We start from the raw sequence: 16,128 nt of genomic DNA, 5'->3' as shown, positions 1-16,128 counted from the left end.
AAATACAGTTTTGTAAAACTTGCCTTTTTTCCCCCCTTTCCTACAGTCTTGGATGAGATAATGAAAGCTGTTAATTGCTATGAACAGTTTTAAAATTTTTGGACAGCAAGGAATTCAAAACCATGTTACTCAAAATGCTACCTCAAAATTACTGTTATGTCTGCTTAGTTAACTGGTGTTATTGTTACATGATTTAATATACCTAATGATGACAATAGAGTGAAGAGACATCAATGCACATGTTTGTAACTAGGAAATCTACTCAGGGTCTATGTGGATTAAAGTCTATGTTGTCTGTGCCAGATAGAATAAAAACCATTACAGATACTGTGACATACGCAATAAATGTGTCTTTAATTTTGCCAGGTATCTTTATCTATGAAAGGAAGACTGGTAATTACTTCTTCAGTCACAACCTTTTTTTCAGTGGAGATGATTGCTCACTTATATTATTTGATATGATATAAAAAGGGCATATTTACTTGAGAACAATGTTAATATGTAAAATCAGTTGCTAGGCTTCTAGTTAAGACTTAGGACTTTGCTTCATAAGCAAATATTTTCATTTGCTTGTACTTTTATGGATCTACAGAATTATTGCAAGTAATTTTTTGAGTTCATGGTGGATTTTTTTTTTTTATTCAAACTGAATTTTTCAGACTTTGAATTTTAACACCTGAATGCTTAAAAGTACACCACCATGTATTTTTTCAGTAGTTTTTCATGAGCTTTCAGTAGCTTTTTTGGACGATATTTCAAATATGAGGTTGCAGAATCATCATTGCAGAATCATTAATCAAGAATTAAGCCACACTGCACCTTCATTGATTGTTTTATCAAATTAAATAGTGTATTTTCTGAGCATATCTTTCACATTAAGTTTTCAGGATGAATGATAGTAACAGATTTTAAGGACATAATCAGTTCTCATATGCTTAATTTTTATTTTTCTTGGGATTAACTGGAGGGGCTGAGGTGGGAGATGCGGGGCTGAACAGGGCTGCTGGAGGTTCTCTGCTGCTATCTCAGCTCATGGCAGAGCCACCTTCAAATGGCAGTGATGCTGCAACCTTCCTTCAGGGAATGGAGAGAAGCTCCTGGGGAGGTGAGAAGTACACTGACACCTTGAGGTGCCCAATGCTGCCTTTTCACTGGATATTGTTGTATCAGAGCCAGCACCTTCCCAGTGCTTTGGAGCACCCACTGCTGTCCTGCAGGGCACAGGAAGGATTCTCGTCCCTAAGGCTGATCTGTGCAAGGGCTTTTTTGCCATTCTGGGATGCCCCTGAAGTGAATGCAAGTCAGGCAGTGGTGGTGTCCCTGGTAGGTGTGACCAGCCTGTGGGGCCAGGGGACGAGTCCTGCTCACATGCTTATGGAACAGCTGATCGCCAATTTGGAGTCAGGAAGTAGTTTTCCCCTGGGGCAGATTGGCACAGGTCCCCGGGTTTTTTTTGCCTTCCTGTGTAGCACTGAGCAGAGTCTCTTGCCAGGGCTCCTCTGGGCTGTTCTGGGCAAGTTCCTGCTGCTCTTGCAGGAATTAGATGTTGCTTCTGTGACCTGAAGACACCACTGGAGCCCTGGGTTTGCAGTCAGGAGGAGTTTTTCCCCCCATTGTCTGTGGTCCCTAGTCATGTTTTGCCTTGCTTGGCTGCCCTGAAGTCTGGGCCATGTTGGTAAGGTGCCTGCCCACTCTTCTTGCATCCCCAGACACACCATATGCCCTGCACCTCTAAGGGACTGCCGCTTTTCAGGTGTCCCTCTATTCAATAAAAGTGCAGTGCCGTCTTCGATTTGCATTCATGTCTGTGTGTTGGTATCAGCGGGAGCCTTCACCTGCAGCTGTGCTGTCTGCCCTGGCACATCCACTCCTGCCCATGGGCCTAGCAGCACCCTGGCACAGCGGGAGGGGTGGTTGATTGCCCAAGCCCAGCCTGAATCAAGGTGTCTCTGCAGCCAGAGTGCAAGGCATCTTCAGCCGCAGCTTCCTGGCCACTCGAGTTCGTCCTCAGGGATGCATCAAGAGCTGCCTCCAGCACCTGGTGCTCTGTGCATCTGTGATTCTTTCCATCCAGGTCTGCTTTGGCACTTGGATGATGCACCACAGGGGTGGGCAAAGTCCTTCTGCACATCACACACTCGCCGCCTGTTCTGCTCTCCCCTGCCAGCTTTGCCCTGAGATGCTCCTGTCCTTTGCTACTCACAGGTGGTGGGAGAGTAGAGAAGGAAACAAGGGGAGAGTGCCTTCTCATCCTCATGACTTCTCCACCTTACAGCACTCAAGATGGTGTTCTTGTAATGGGGACAAGAGGGGAGCCCCCATGAACATAAGCCTGACACCATCTTTGTCAATTGGTGCAAGGTGGTGGTCAGCAAAGGGTGCTTTCTCAGGGTGTTTTTTCTTCTCAAGGACCAAGGCCTCAGCGGGGTTCGCAGCTTAAAGCCTTGGTGACTTCAGACTGTGCATAAGGAAGGCATTTTTTATTATAAGGGTGGTGAGGCACTGGAACAGGTTGCCCGAGGATGCTGTGGATAACCCATTCCTAAAAATGTTCAAAATCAGGTTTGATGAGGCTTCAAGCAATCTGATCTTCTGAGAGATGCGCCTCCCCCTGGCAGGAGGGTTTGACTAGGTGATATTTAAAGGTCTTTTTCAATCTAAACCATTCTGTGGTTTTATGATAGATATGGCTCATAATTCTAGTTCACATCTGATGGCAGTTCAGGGACTGTGCTGCTGGGGTTCCTCCTGTCCAGTTTGCAAATAACAGGTAGGTGAGTATTCTAGAAAAAACCAAACGAACAAACAAACGAAAAACAAAACAAAAAGTATTCCTGTCTGAATTCTGGGGCATTTTTGTTTGTGATAAACTAATTTTAGATATCCTGTTTTCAGATATTTTGTAGTTATTCTTTTATGAGCTATATATATCTCTATTTATTTGCTTGATGCTGTTGTCTTTTGTTTTTTTTTCTGTTTTAGTTCACCTTTTAAGAATATATGGTATAACTTTTGAAACAATTACAATAACTATTGTGAAAGAGTACTTTGACATCAGAATGACAGGTGAGATTTCAGGTTTTGTAAATGCCACATTGTTTTACAAGGGAATTGCTAACTGCTTTTTTAAAAAACATCTGCCAATTTTGAGGAAACTGTCAATATGCCAGGTAGTTCCTCTTAGCAGATGTATTAACACAGGGTGCAATTTGCTGTGCAGATGAGCAATGCAAAGCTTTTTCTTTAATGTCATGGGGGCTGGATTCATGTTGAGTCTCATTTTGACTACATGGCACTCGATCTTTAGAGGTTTCTTGTCAGTGCTTACAAATCTGATGTGTTATGAGGACAGTACAGAGTAACTGGTCTCAGTTGGTTTGTTGTGTTGATAGGTGTTAAGAACTAGCAAGATAAACCTTCCAAAAAGATAAATGCAATGATTGGTACCAAGTCTTGTGATAAATGTCTAGTTTGCTCAGAGGACCATTGTATATACAATGGTTTTAAAACAAATCTTTCTGAGTAGTATTAATAGATTTTACTTGATAGCTATGGATAATTAAATCAAATTGAATGGAGACCAAAAACACAGTTATCTGACTGGATGTAAAACAGTTCCAAGAAAGATGATGCCAAAAATACAAAGTCAGCTTTTTTTTTTTACCGTTTTTCTCTTACTGTTTCTTGGCATAAGTTAAGAACTCTGCTATTGAAATGTGTGGTTATTTTCCTTCGGTAGGTATCACTTTGAACTCTTTATGGCCATATTAAAGAAAAATGGGGATTTTTTTTAGAGAAAACGTAGTAATTTCTGCTTAATTTTGCTATTACTCTGATTGGCCTCATTGATCAGATTGGGAAGTCCAATAATAATATTTACATAATATTATGTGGATAATTAAACAACAAGTGTGATGGACCTTTTAATACTTGTTTCTCCTTTTATTAGAGAAACTTGTATTAATAATTTTATCCCAAAGACTGCTGGAGTCCTAGACTCTTTCTCCTAACAGACATGTGTGCTCTTCACTTTTTAGGAAGAATGATATTTACGAAATTCAGTGCAAAAATTTAGACAATATGTATTGGTCTGAAGAAATGTTTCCCAGTAAGGATAGCATTCTGGAGAAGAGTGAGGAAGCTATGCTATTGAATTAGTACTTACCACATGTGTGGTAAGTAAGTACTGTGTAACTGCATTACACATCTTCCTGCACTGCACAAAACTACAGTTAAAAGTACAGTCTTAACTTTAACCTGATGAGAATGTTTAATGATTTGTTATGATCATTTTGGTAAATCTGATAGTTTAAATTTTTTTTATTCATCACCATAAACACACAAAATTTATATCTGAAAGTTTTACCTGATTAAGAAGTACATCTTGTCTGCATAGCAGATGAATTGGTAAATGTATGTAATTTCTGAGATCTGAATTATACTTCATCATTCCAGTACCTTATAAAGTGATGACTTCATAATATGGACTATAATTGTGATGACAGTTCATTCCAGTGCTACATTGCTGTTATACTTTAGAGATTAAGGCATCAAACATTTTTTGTGACCAAAGGCAGATTTTAAAATTCATATATATTTGTACACATAACACACACAGTTATTGCTGTTTCAAAGGCAAAACTCCTGCACTAAGATTGGGTGTGATTGTTGTATAAAACTAATTAAATTAAGCATACTGTCTGTAAAGGAATAGGAGGGGGAAAATTAAGAGGCAGTAGGTTAAAAGCCTACCAGACTTTGATATATTTAAAAAAAGAATATATCCAATCCTTATGTATGTTCTGTTTAAAAACAACACAATATTGCCTAGTGTTCATCTGGATGATCCAGAAAATGAAACCAATTCAATACTAATATTAAAGCTTAACCATTTTAGAGTGATTTCTATTGATTGGTAATTTTGTGTTCTGATAGAAATTATTTTATTCGGACTTTTGGCCACAAAGATTTTCTTTAGGGTATGCCTATCATAAATGAACTTGGGTGAGCTATTGGCACACTAGATAAATACGATCCGTGCAACTTCAACAGCTGATGTGGAAGTTTAATTAGTCGTATGCAACTGCTGTGTTTTTAATACAGGAAGCATATTAAAGGTACTTCACAGTGATATTTGATTTCATGTTGGAATTGCAGTCTAACAGGTCATCCATGCAAATGATAGCATATAGGTCACTGGTCTGCATTCTTCCAAAGTCAAATAATTTTTAAGGGATGTATTCTAGAGAAGAGGTATAACACTATGTAGGTGTTGAATTTGGTCCATGAGGCAGAATTTAACTTTGCCAAGAAGCATGTCAATAGCAACCAAACTGTTTTGGCTTTTGTGTAATCCTGTCTAGGAGCACTCTGTAACCATTCTGTAATACTGCTTCTCAATATTAAGTCTACAAATACCATACATAACAGTGAACATCCATGTCTTGGAAATATAGCATTCAGTATTACCATTTAGTTCCACAGTTAATATTCTAGCAGGTTTCTAGATGTATTTTGATGGGTGAGCTCAAAACTTGGGTTATGGGCTGAAGTACTATGCATTCATTTGAATTATGTATGTACGTATTAATACATATTGATCATTTAACTTATATACATATTAATACATATTTATATAGATGCTTATCAATGCATATTAATATTATATTACATATACATACTGATATATACATATTTGAAAAAATAATATTTTGAACTATCATAATTATAAGTTGCATATGAGTGCAACAGTGGGCAATGATGTACTTCAACTAATTGCAATTTGTGTATTTCTTGTCAAAATAATAGTAATGACCTCACCACCATCTTCATATAATGTTCTTTTTCGTCAGCATTGCTGGATTTCATTGGCTACAGCTGACATGCTTTGATTGGACTGCAGTTAGTTTTGAGGTTGTTTCCATCAAGTTCCGTGTTTTCACAAATACAGTGTTTGCCTCAGCTGATCCTTTTATGACAGTAACACCTTGACAACAAGCATTTGTACGACCACCCTCACCAGATACTCATGTTTCGCTCTCTTTCCCAAGCTAATTGCATGGCAGGTAGATTTCCAACTTCTTAGCAGGGTTAATTCCCTATGTGAAGGGAGGAATAAGGAGGTATTATTGTTGTGTCACAGGAGCTGGGCTGTCTAGGATAGGTGACATGGAGCTATTGAGGGAGAGAACCTGGACCAAAACATTTTGTGTTTTGCTGATCAAAACCACTTGTGCAGACACAAAACTAACATTTTTTGTTTGGTTTGTACATAATTCCTTCTATTCTGTAAAAAATGAAGGAAATTCCTTTATTTCAGCTGTGCTGCAATGCTGCCTTGTAGAGCGGACATTTGAAAGACTCAGTGTATGTGCTTTGTAACTGAAATAGTAAGTTATTTCCAAATAAAAGATGCCTTCTTAGGAACTGCAACCAGGAATGGAATAAAAGCTTTAGAAAATACTCCATTTTGTAGCTAAATTGTATTGCTTACAAAACCGTAAGCAACACACGCGCACAAAACATCAATCCAATTACTGATCTTGTGTTCAGTATGTTAAACTGCTGTAAATGTTGATACCCTAGGAACAGGCATTCAATAGGTGTCTCATGTAACTAGTCTACACAAAAAGGCTAAATTTGTTTTTTTAAAAACTATCTTACAAATATTTGTAAGGTTCACAACTCATTGAAATGGTATTACTTTAAACTGTACAGCAGAGCATTTTTGGTGAGCATGCAAGCATGCTTACAGAGCTCAAATAATGACATCTACGTATGTCTAAATGCATTTATCTGCTTAAAGAAAAAACATCTGATTTTTTAACTAGAAAAATGGGATCAAAATTTCAGTAGCTGTCTTTTTATGGTAGCAATATCTATTGCTCTGAGCCTTCTAATAACTTCGGAAATCTACTGTACAAGTGTGTAATCCAGGAATTAGCACAGTAGCTATGGCTGCTATGTAGAGACGCCCAGCTAGGAACTGAGGTACTAGTGTGCCGATAAACTGAATTAGAAATCAACCACATCTTTCATCCTGGAACTAGATTTGTGCAGTTATTCTTACTGATCTGGTTGAATAAGAACATGAAGCTTAAAAGTTTATAGATCTCTCTGGGTTCTTTTCTTTGAATGCTTAGTCTAGAAAGGTAAAATTATTTTGCCAGTGGGATAAGAATGCATGAATAGAACTCAGGCAATGCATTTGGGCTTTTTTTATTTCAGCTGTATTGCTCAGTAAGTTTTGAATCTGAATATTTGGTATTTTCTTTCTGTAGGCAGGGCAATATTGACAGTAATCTATATGCCTGATTTAAAAGACAAAAAAGGGAGCTGGGGAAAAAAAGCAGTTTTGGCCAACACTCTGCTATAGGTGATTATAATAAGTAATTTAAAATGTATGCCACAACTGAAAAACATGAAAAAGTACACTTCCTTTTATGTGAAGCTGGCATGACCTTCATTGTCAGAAATATCAGGAAATATTATTCCTACAGTAACTATACTACACTTTCAACCCCACAGCTGTTAAGCAGAAACCTTGGCATGAATAAATATAGATAGAAATAGTCAGGTCACATTTCAGTGAGAGTTCATGTTAAGCAGTAATATAAATGTGAGAGCATACAATGAAATGGAATTCATAATGTAAAGATCAAACCTGCCTATGAGAGTCTTTTAAGGAAAGCTGTTAGACTGAAAAGATTCCAATTTTGTTTTAATAGATGGTAATGTAGTACAACAAAACTAAGGCATTTCTGCTTGATAAAATGTGGTACGATTTAGGGCCCAATTCAACAAAAAATGTGCATCTGCTTCCATGTGGATGATCTTACCATGCAATAGAAACTGTCTTTCTTTTTAAAGAAAGTGTTTAAAATGATCAAAACAAAATAAAACAAAAGCACAGATAGCCAGCTGCTATAATTTTTAACTTATAAATACTCATACACTGAACTTTATGGTTGCTGAAGTGTCTTAGAGATTTAAATTTAAACATTGCTTATTAACATAAGTAAAACATCAGTTTTTTCACTGATGCTGTGTGATCATTAGTACTTCCCTTAGCAGGCATGATAACTAAGACCAGTGTAGTAGTGAGCTATCATAATCTACGGAAGAAGGTGCAGAGCTAAAGGCACAGAATCAGTTTGTGTGGAAACTCAGCTGATCAGTTCTAGTCAGTGTTTCGTGTGATGACACTGGTTGTCTGACTCAACAGCTGTGAAGCTTTTAGTGAAGTGTATTTAAATCAAGATGGCCACCAGAAACCATGAGCAGGTCTCAGGTGTTAGACAGGTAATTACAGGGACATTTCTAATGAATTTTTGTGACTTTTTCCAAATGTAGTTTTTCCAAATATGCTTAATTCAAATTAAGACTGAAGAGTGAAAACAGATAATGTTTTGAAAGTCACACTGCAAGAACAGCCCTGTTGCATCAGACTACCTGCGTATTTAGCAGAGTAGTCTGTCACTCTCAGTGATCATTATCAGGTACCTAAGAAAGAATGTCAGAAAATCATAGAATCATAGAATGGGTTGGGTGGAAAGCTTATAGTGATGCTTCCCCCAGTAGCTGCCTCTTTCAGCTTTCCACAGTTCAGACCCATTCTCAGTCACAAGCAGTATTTATCAGTTTAATGGCCTCAGTGAATTTTTTCTTCTGTTACGTTGCCTGATTGCTTTCTGAACTCCAACTTCTACATGTATCCAGAGCATCTTTGACTTCAGTTTTCCTATTCTACACTGGGTTAACTGTCATGTACTTCTTTTAGAAGTACATGCTTGGAAAATCTGCTGTTAACCTTCCTAGATTAGTTCAGCAGAGTTTATTCAAACCCTTGTCTCTCTATTTCTTTTCTTTTTTTTTTTTTTTTACTTCTGAAAATATGCATTAACCCTACTGTATTAAAAAACTTGTAATTCTGTGCAATAATAGTAGAATTTCAGAGGCTGGTACTCAAAATGCAAGATCATAAAATGCTGCCACTTGACTGGGGTAGTTTTGTTACCTGTAAAACATCCAACTACTTATCACAAGTTCAGCTCTTGCATAATAGCAGTGAAAGCTCTAAGGCACACAAAGCTTGTCAGGCCACACCTCAATACTGTGTTCAGTTTTGGTACCTGCTATACAAAAAAGATATCGGCATGCTGGAGAAGGTCCAGAGAAGGGCCACAGAGATGATCCAAGGGCTGGATCATCTCAAGTGGGAAGCCACATGAGAAAAGGCTGAGAGAGCTGGATTTGTTCAGCCTGAAGAAAAGAAGGGTCAGGGGAGACCTTATCACTGTGTTCCAGTATTTAAAGGCTGGATACAGAGAAGATGGAGACTCCCATTTTGCAAGGAGTCACATGGAAAAGATGAGGGGTGATGGGCACAAGTTACTCCTGGGGACATTTCAGTTGGATACAGAAGGAAAATTTTTTCACGCTGAGAGCAATCAGCCATTGGGATAGTCTCACCAGGGAAAAGGTGAATTCTGCATGTTGGACACTTTTAAGATTTGGCTGGCCACGGTGATGGGACATCTATCCTAGGTCATGCTTACCTAGAAAGGTTTGAGCAGATTATCCTTGAAGTAGCTTCCCACCTGGTATTCTATGCTTCTATGTTCTCTCCTCTATAGTGACATAGCAGTGGTAGGGAAATTCGTAAACAGCTGCAGCATTAGTTGAATTGGCAGGTTCTGATCATAGTCTTGGTTGCACTGGCATGTTAACCAGCCCTCACATTCAGTGCTGCATTCTTTTCCATATTTATTTTTGCTCTAGGGTTGTTGTTTTATTTTTGTTTTGGTTGGTTTGTTTGTTTGTTTTTTGTGGTTTTGTTTGTTTGTTTTTTTGTTTTTTTTTTTATTGCTGTTGATAATGCATTGCAGTATTTTACAATGTCAGGGAAAATAATCTGGAATGGACTATCTCTACCCTTTTTATATTTGGAATGTCTATTTTGACAACTTGCATATTTTATCTGTACTTAGTTTCTCATTTTTCACATCTGCTTACACTGCGCAAACCAGTTAGATTTGTCTTCAACTGGTCATTTTCTGGAACATTTAGTAAAGAGTGAAGGTCTTTGTTTCTGGTAAAATAAATTAATATTCAGTTGTCTTCTAATTAAATACTTCATTTAAAAGCACTTGAGGCAGAAATTCAAGATGTCAGTTATTCAAGTTGTGATCTTGGAATACATGAAAGGAGCAATACTAATGCTGCAGCATGTGCACTACATTCCAGGGGAGTTTGGTTGTTTTTGTAATGTTCATGGCCCATTTGGATACAGGGCTCCTAAAGTGAACTTTTCTTCAGGAGTCTTTCTTTTCTGTCAAAGTGAATTCCTGGCTGAAGTCTTGATAAAGATTTCTAAGTTGTTTTGTTTGTTTGCTGTTGTTTTTTTTTTTTTTGACCATCTGACAGTTATATCCTCTAATTCCTTTTAAAATACAGTGGAAATTTACACTGTAGTTATAGAAAGTGCTATTAACTACCATTATGCATATGTGTTTGTAACTAATTCTAACTATTTTGTTTGTTTTGTCTGTCTTCATGATGCTGTTTTCCCTTCTATTTCAGTACTCATTTTAGCCTGTGTATTCATTGACAGAGGCTTGCCTTCAGTTGCAAGGTGAAGTATTATGCTACAGCATTAATATTTATAGAGGAAATTGTCTTCTAACACTTTATGTAAGAATGCTCAATAGTAACAGAATACAAGTTTCTTGCCTGCTGTCTTAACACTATAACTTACGGATTATGAACTGTTTACAGTTAGGCATATGAAAGCAGAATTCTGGAATCATAATAACTGGTTTCAATAAACCCAGTCTTCTACTGTATCAGCAATTGGCCACTTTAAGCTTCTGGTTGTAAAACACTAGAGAGCACCTAATAATGCTGTAACTTCATAAAGGTTGTATTGGCTGCTAGCTTATTAAGCATTTGCCATTCACTCCGTATGACCCTTTTGTGGATAATGCCTTTAACAGTTTGGCTGGTGATGGGTTAGATTTGTAGGTGTATGTTAAATAGCTGGCTTAGATCATCCTTTCTTCATGAGGAAGATACACTTTATTTCAAGCTGTCCATGCAGAAATTATGCATGGAGGAAAAAGTCATTGAGCCCACTTAAATGAATCTAATTGTTTCACAGACAAACCAAATAAAGAAAACAAGTCTTTCCCCAAGTAACTTTTCTAGTAGAAAAATGGCTACTTTATTTCCCATATCTATGTATTTCTTATTAGGCAAAAGCTATAAAAATGGTTTTAAACACTCTTCAGCCACAAAATGTTTATTTAAGTTTATAGTCTAAGGAAAGCCTTATCACCTGTTCCAGTCAAACTCAATTTGTTTTGGGAAGGGAAACTGGACTTTGTATTTTGGATATCCTGTTCTACCTAGCTCACAGAAATGCCATAAACAGCCTTGTCTGTAAATATTTTGGAGATGGTCACACGATGAGGATTAAGGGTTCTTGTCTCTCTCTGACACCTGAAACTTGTGGACTATTATATAGCGCTTTAAATTATGGTCTCTGTACAACTGCAAAGCGTTTGCCTTTTTCCCCTGGATTGTGTGTGTAATCAAGTTTATTTCATAAAGCGACAAGAGCCTGTTCATTGGACAGGAGAATGGAATGTAATTACAGATGTTTTGAGTGACTTAGAATGTATGTACATAGATAATGGTCCAAGATACATTGATGGAACCAATAACCTTTTCTGGCCTGTCCAGACCTTGAGGGGAGGCCTGTCTGGTTTAAATTGTCACAGGGTACATGCTGCCTTTTGTTATGCTCCTGAACATGGTAGATGGTAATAGGCTGAGTTTCAGGTGCCCAGCGAAGCTGAGGATGTTTAGGCAACAGCAGTATCTGCACTCTTGAAGAGCTGCTTGGACCTTGGAATGCACAGGACATGCATGGAAACATACATGGCATTCATGGAGATATAAGTGCTTGCATGGAAAATACACTGGGATTTAAAAAATATATTGTACATTCTTCCAAATGCTTGTTTCTGAGTATCTCCAATTCTAAAGAAATAGTCAGTTTGATGAGAGCATTTTGCATCCCTGCCATCTTGTGTGTGTGCTAGCTGGGAAGCAAGAATGAGAGAGAAGCCCGAACTGAAAACTCTTCTTTTTCCCGTTTTTCCATGTGATGGCAGCATTGACTACGAGTTTGTACGGAGTTTTAACGTCCAAAGCTAGGTTGAGCTCTTGTTCAGCCTCGTTAAACATCAGTCGTGTAAAAGATTGATAGTAATGCAAATGTATTTATAACCACTAGAGATAGCCACCTTCCACCCCAATTAGCCTTTGAATTGATTTAGTGAGAATAACATCTATTATGGAATAAAAGTCTTAGAGATTAGTGTGCATTATTTCACTAAGTTTGAAATAGCTGCAGGTAAAAAGGCCTTACAGGCATCAATAAGCTTTAATATAAGAAAGTGCTTTTAGGCTACATCAGAAGCAAATTACAAGTCGAAGGTTTGTTTGCTGAGTAAATATAGCTACAGGTATGTTGGGTTATCCTGGGCTTCTGTGGCATTTACAAAATTTATCTTACAAACCTTTTTGTTGTTTTATTTTTAAAAGGGATTAGTTCATGAGAAGCTACTTACAGTAAAATAATTGATGACAAAAATGTGTTTATTTTTTCAGCGTAACAGAAATCAATTATGTTTTGAAATTGTCTATTCTTTTCTCTATTTTTTATATCTTCTTTTCCCAAATACAGTTTGCTGAAAAGATGCTGGAGTGAGAGGGGTGGTACTGGCTCATTGTGGAGTATCAGTCCTAAGTACATTCTGATGACTAACTGGTGCTGCTAGGAAAGGATCCAAGAAAGAAGAGAGTTCTTTACTTAACATGGAGCAAAAAGAAATTATTAGAAAAGGCTGGTATGGTTTAATGCTTCTAATTTAAAGACCTAATTTAGGTCACGTTGAGTTTTCATTGCACGTGAGAAATGCCATTTCTTTGACAGGCAAAATTTCCCTACTGTTTTACAATACTGTGCTGTTTTGTTACTTTGCAGCTATGATGTAAATAAGCTTTCTTGCTAAGTAGTATATGAATAGCTTTTGAAAGCAAAACTGGAGCTGTAGCTGGCTGCTTCCTGATTAAGATTCCCTTCCCCCCTTTTCTAGTGTAAAATCTGTGCAACTCTTTGCTTTCTATTTATGTATTCATTTGTGTTTATATAAAGGATGAAGCTTAATGAAGTCTATTCAGTCACAGCAGGATAAACCATTGCGAGATCAGATGAGGCCCTGTGCTGTGGGTGAGAGCAAGACCTTTGAGTTGTGAGTGTTCTCATTCTTTTCATTGTTCCTCAATCCATCTTTATGTAGTACGTAGCTTCTGTTGTTAGCACCATTTGAACATAAAAGGTAATTTCAAAGCACACTTCTTTTTACATTTATGGAAAAATTAGAAGTTATTGTGATTTTTCTGGCAATAGAAAAATATTTTATGCAATTCAGCATGCTCAGTTTGGGGGATGGGATTACAAAGATTCACTTCAACTCCCCACAAAAGCAGCTCCTGTGACTATTTCAAAGGCTAGTCTGAAATTTACCTGAATTCATGAAAAATACCTGTTTCCAGATGGCAAAATATTTTTTTATTGGTGCCAAACAAAAACATCCTCCTTGGTATGATAACTCTATTTGTAGTTTGCTTTCTAGCACTTATTCTATGAGTATGGGGACAAAGAAAAATGGTAAAATAAGAAAGAAACAAATCAGCGATGTTTGTTTTTCTTTGAAAGCACAACAGGACTGCTTGCTAAATATAGATTGCCCTTTAAAAATTGGAGGAAAAAAAGTAAAGTAAATAACTACTTTTATTTTATTTTGTAACCCTCTTTTGGACATCTGCGGTGCACTGCAGCATTGATACTGGATCATAAAATGGCATCCCACTTAGTCATTGTGAAGCATGCTCAACAATCAATCAAAAATCAGCTGAAAGTAAAATCTCCTGAAGGCAGCCTAGATCTGATTGGATTTGTCTTTATGTGTGTGTACATAGTTGTGAGGTATGGAAGTGTTAAATATAAATGGCATGCATACAAACTACACTAGGATTTAAAACATATATTGTACATTCTGCAAAGTGTTTGCTTCTGCATATCTCTTATTCTAAAGAAATAACCAGTTTGATAAAAATAGTTTCCAGAGAGCTAAAATTGTCATTGCTTTTTAATTTAAACAAAAGTTATTGCAAATATATATCATGTCAATTAAAGCAGTTTCATTGCTTACAGCATATAGGAAATAAAATTCCATAATTACATTGCCACGTGGATAGTAGCACAACTTCCAAGGTTCAAAGGTCACTGACAATTAGCATAAAATTTAAATTAAATTGCAATTAATATTTTTCACTTTTATTGCTTGAAAATTTGACAGGAGATTATGAATGTTAAATATACATAATATATTCTTACAGAAAAATCTTACAGATTTTAAACCAGGTGTTTGGATAGTAGTACATAGATTCAAAGAAGAGACACTATTTCAATTTTCTCTGTAGATGTAATTTGAATAGTTGTAGAATGGTTTCCACAGCAATATAAGGATATGAAGGCAGGAGCATGTCATGCAGATCCCACCTTAACTTAATTTTTTCTTGTGTCCTGATTGACAATCTCAGATGTGCTAAGAGGATCTGAACAGCCAGCTGAATTCTGAATCTATGTCCTTTATATGGCTGTGGAAAAGAAGTGGACCTTTTGTTGGAAGGCACTGCTAATGCTTCTTTAAATGAGGGCAAGTGGTTAGCTTTTCTCAGAGATGTGATGGCTCAGTCTCTCATCATCTGTGAAACAGTTGCTTGATGCTGATGTCCTTTTTAGATGTCTGTTTTCTGAGAGATTGGAAGATTTTAGTCTATGGTGTTTCCCCATGTGTTAGTAAAAGTTATTTATGTCTAGCGAAAACAGGGGCATGACTGGAAGTTAGCTGGCTAAAAAGGCACTTTTCAGAAAATTGAAATCTACAGCAGCTCACTTGAATGAACATGTTTTCAGACTATACACGAGACCATAAAAGGTACTTTGAGAGAAGGAGAAACACAAAACATGAAACCCATAAATAACTCAAAAAGCTTTTCCATTCTTAGCAGATGAGAATATGATCACAGATGTTCAATATTTCGCATATGCAAGATATTGGTTTAAACTTAAACATATTGGTTTAAACATTGGTTTAGGTATCGGTTAAATATTGGTTCAGATACTGGGTTAAACTTAAACATGTTGGTTTAAACTTAAAAATGCATAGGAATTTTCCATGTTACAGAATGTAATCAAGCCTTTAACTAAGGAAATAAGGCAACATACCTTATCTGGTTTAGTGTACTACAGATTTGTAGGATTATGCATAAGGAAAGTATTAATGAATTTCTTTTTTAACTCCTTATGTATCAGAATATGTCTTGTAACTGGCTGTTTGAAATCACTGCAAAAAGTTTCTGGATTAAATTTGTGGTAAAATTAACATGTTCTTATCTCAGCGGAGACATGATTTCTACTGAGAAAGTAAATGAGCTTGAAGTAGAGGTGAAGCAAACTCTCAAGAAACACAATAGAGATGCAGGGTGATGATTATAATATACTTGAAGGTCAGTTTGAGATAATTTCAGGACTGTAGTTCAAAAACAGAAGAAATTTGTTTGCTAGAAAATCAAAGGCTATGTTGGTCCTAGATGATTATTCTAAAATGACAAAATTAGCATTGTAAACTTGTATGTGTACTGATTGCTAGACATCAATTGCTATGGAAGATAGTGGGGCAAATTATTAATTCCTTGAATTGCTAAATTATATGACTATTAGTGTTGGGTCAGGTGCATGTGTGCACCCTATTGCTCTGGGAAAAAATGGTGTCAAAATCTAATTCGAAATTGTACAGTAGTTTTTTTATAAAAGCAAAGATCACTGAAGATTTTCTTCTTTTCAGCTTAACAGAAGATTGGGTGTTGAGTCTTCAGCCTCAGAGTAACAGAGTTACAGGCGACCATACTGTATGAGAAGAATGAACTCAAGAGGTACAATGCAGAGGTGCCTTAAAGATTTATAAAACAAGGAAGATTGAAACAGAGACTGAT

The 16,128-nt window shown here is 36.8% G+C and overlaps 1 long non-coding RNA gene across 2 annotated transcripts; it reads left to right on the top strand.

The window, feature by feature from the left end:
* Window positions 1-2,078: 2,078 nt before the first annotated feature.
* On the top strand, window positions 2,079-14,379 carry LOC134156393 (uncharacterized). 2 transcript variants are annotated; one of them, XR_009961895.1, is made up of 4 exons: window positions 2,079-2,770; window positions 10,582-10,633; window positions 12,752-12,914; window positions 13,223-14,379. It is a non-coding gene; the product is annotated as an uncharacterized LOC134156393 (long non-coding RNA). The 2 variants fall into 2 exon arrangements; XR_009961894.1 differs by lacking the exon at window positions 13,223-14,379 and having other exon boundaries at window positions 12,752-13,198.
* Window positions 14,380-16,128: the final 1,749 nt, after the last annotated feature.

The sequence above is a fragment of the Pezoporus occidentalis genome, unplaced genomic scaffold, assembly GCF_034315485.1.
Source record: "Pezoporus occidentalis ecotype Australia unplaced genomic scaffold, CSIRO_AGI_Poc_V1 ctg86, whole genome shotgun sequence".
NCBI lineage: Eukaryota > Metazoa > Chordata > Aves > Psittaciformes > Psittacidae > Pezoporus > Pezoporus occidentalis.
Note: the sequence above shows the minus strand (reverse complement) of the source record. Positions and strands in the feature narration are given on the sequence as shown.